Below are 3,562 nucleotides of genomic sequence, written 5' to 3'. Positions count from 1 at the left end.
TACAACCCTGATGCACTCCCTTCTTGATTTTAAACCATGCAGTATCCCCTTGTTCTGTTCGAATGACAGCCTCCTGGTCTATGTATAGGTTCCTCATGAGTACAAGTAACTGTTCTGGAATTCCTATTCCTCTTAATGTTATCTGTAATTTGTTATGATCCATACAATTGAGTGCTTTTGCATAGTCAATAAAACATAAGTAAACATCTTTCTGGTATTCTTTGCTTTCAGTCAAGATCTATCCGACATCAGCAATGAGATCCCTCATTCCACGTCCTCTTCTGAATCCAGCTTGCATTTCTAGAACTTCTCTGTCAATATACTGCTGCAGCTGTTTTTGAATTATCTTCAGTAAGATTTCAGTTGCATGCAATATTAATGATACTGTTCGATAATTTCCACATTTTGTGGGATCACCTTTCTTTGGAATGGGTACAAATATGGATCTCTTCCCATCAGTTGAGCAGGTAGCCATCTTCCAAATCTCTTGACATAGACGAGCGAGGGCCTCCAGTGGGACATGTGTTTGTTGAAACATCTCAATGGGTATCCCATCAATTTCTGGAGCCTTATTTTTTGCCAATTCCTTCAGTGCAGCCTCGAATTCTTCCTTCAGTACCATTGGTTCTTGATCATATGCTACCTCCTGAAGTGGAATCCATAGTTCATCCAAGTGGATGAACATTGACCAGTTCTCTTTGGTACAGTGACTCTGGGTATTCCTTCCATCTTCTTTTGATGATTCCTGCATCATTCAATATATTGCCTATAGAGTCTTTCAGTATTGCAACTCACAGCTTAATTTTTTTCTTCAGTTCTTTCACCTTGAGAAATGCCAAGCGTATTCTTCCCTTTTGATTTTCTACATCTAGGTCTTTGCACATTTCATTATAATACTTGAATTTGTCTTCTTAAGCTGCTCTTTGAAATCTTCTGTTCAGCTCTTTTATCTTGTCATTTCTTCCATTTGCTTTAGCTACTCTCCACTCAAGGGCAAGTTTCAGAGTCTCTTCTGACATCCATTTTGGTCTTTTCTTCCATTCCTGTCTTTTTAATGACCTTTTGCTTTCTTCATGGATGATGTTCTTGATGTCATTCCACAATTCCTCTGGTTTTCAGTCATTGGTGTACGATGCATCAAATCTATTCTTTAGATGATCTCTAAATTCAGGAGAGATGTAATCAAGTTCATATTTTGGCTCTCGTTGACTTGTTTTAATTGTCTTCATCTTTAACTTGAACTTGCATATGAGCAGTTGATGGTCTGTTCCACAATTACCTCCTTGGCCTTGTTTTGGCTGAAGGCCTTGTTTTGGCTGAAGGCCTTGTTTTGGCTGAAGATATTGAACTTCTCCATTGCCTCTCGCCACAAATTTAGTCAATCTGATGCCTGTGTACTCCATATGGCGACATCCACGTGTATAGCTGCCATTTGTGTTGTTGGAAAAAAGGTATTTGCAGTGAATAAGTCGTTGGTCTTAGAAAATTATATCATGCGATCTAACTACCAGTGATTCTTCTTTGTTTCCAACTTTTGCATTCTAGTCACCAGTGATAATTAACACACCTTGATAGCACATTCGGTCCACTTCATACTGCAGAAGTTGATAAAAATCTTCAGTTTCCTCATATTTGGCTTTGGTAGTTGGTGCATATATTTGAATAATAATAGTATTAACTGGTCTTCCTTGCAGGTGTATGGTTATTATCCTATCACTGACAGCATTGTACTTTAGGACAGATCTTGAAACATCCTTTGTGATGATGAATGCCATGCCATTCATCTTCATTCATTCAGTCATTCCATAGATCATATGATTGTCTGATTCAAAATGGCCAAAACCAGTCCATTTCAGCTCACTAATGCCTAGGATATTGATCTTTATGCATTCCATTTCATTTTTGACAACTTCCAGTTTTCCTGTATTCATACTTTTTGCATTCCATGTTCCAATTATTAATGGATGTTTGCAGCTGTTTCTACTCATCTTGAGATGTGCCACATCAGCAAATGGAGGTTCTGACAGCTTTACTCAATCCATATCATTAAGGTCAGCTCTACTCTGAGTAGGCAACTCTTCCCCAGTCATATTTTGAGTGCCTTCCAAGCTGAGGGGCTCATCTTCTGGCACTATATTGGACAATGTTTCAGGACTGTTCATGAAGTTTTCCAGTAATAGACAGTGTTCCTTTGCTATTCATAACGTTTCTGTTGGCCAGTTCTTTGAAAAGTGGATGATTTCTTCCTTGTTCCAAGCCTGTCCTAGTCTGGAAGCTCTACTGAAACCTGTCCACCACTGGTAACCCTGCTGGCATTTGCAACACTGGTGGTGTAGCCTCTAGCCTCATAGCAACACATAACTCACCACAGTATGACAAACTGACAGACAAGTTTGTCTCCCTTAGTTGTTCCGAACTGCTCTGCTCACTTCCTGACCTCCCTTAAAGCCTCTCCAAACCCTGTGCCCAGCTTCTCTTCCTGGCCTACCCTTGAAGCCGCTTCCAAAAGCCCCCGGACCAACCAAAAAAATGTCCTGGCCCAGACAGTTTAACTGGGAAATTCTACCAAACATTCAGAGAAGAGCTGACACCAGTCCTACTCAAACTATTCCAAAACATAGAAAAGAATTAAATCTTCCCAAATTTATTTTATGGAGCAAGCATAACCTTGATACCAAACCCAGGCAAAGGCATCACTAAAAAGGAAAACTAAAGACAATATCACTCATGAATATAGATGCAAAAATCTTCAACAGAATCCTAGCCAACAACATATCAAAAAAAAAATCATTCATTATGACCAAGTGGAGTTCATATCAGGCATGCAAGGATGGTTAAGCATTAGAAAGAACAATGTCATCCATTGCATAAATAAAGGAAAAGAACCATGTGATCATATCAATCGATGCAGAAAAGGCATTAGATGAAATCCAACACCCATTCCTGATTAAAACTCTCAGAAAAATAGAAACAGAAGGGAAATTCCTCAACATAATACAGGGCATATATGCACAACCAAGAGTCAACATTATTCTCAATGGAGAGAGACTGAAATAATTCCCCTTGCTATCAGGAACCAGACAAGGATGCCCTCTAACACCACTTCTAGTCAACATAATATTGAAAGTCCTAGCTTGGGCAGTAAGGCAAGAAAGGGAAATCAAAGGCATCCAAGTTGGTAAGGAAGAAGTCAAACTATCCATATCTGCTGATTATATGATTCTATACCTAGAAAACCTAAGAGACTCAATTAAAAAACTACTGGAACTAATTGAGAGATTTAGTATCATGGCAGAATACAAGATCAACATACAAAAAACAGTTGGATTTCTCTACACCAGCAAAGAAGTTGCTGAAAAAGAAATAAGGAAATCAATACCATTTACATTAGTGCAAAAACGGCAAGGAGGCCACATGTTCTGACCTCCTCTAATCCCACAAGAGGAAGGCAGAATCACCATCAATAGTGCAAGGCATATTACTGCAAGGCCAGACATGCTGCCTCCCTCCAGCCCTTTCACCATCCGTTCCTCCCAAAGCACCCACCACCTCTCTCCTGGGT

The sequence above is a fragment of the Orycteropus afer genome, unplaced genomic scaffold, assembly GCF_000298275.1.
Source record: "Orycteropus afer afer isolate SDZICR_OR568_19922 unplaced genomic scaffold, OryAfe1.0 scaffold00739, whole genome shotgun sequence".
NCBI lineage: Eukaryota > Metazoa > Chordata > Mammalia > Tubulidentata > Orycteropodidae > Orycteropus > Orycteropus afer.
Note: the sequence above shows the minus strand (reverse complement) of the source record.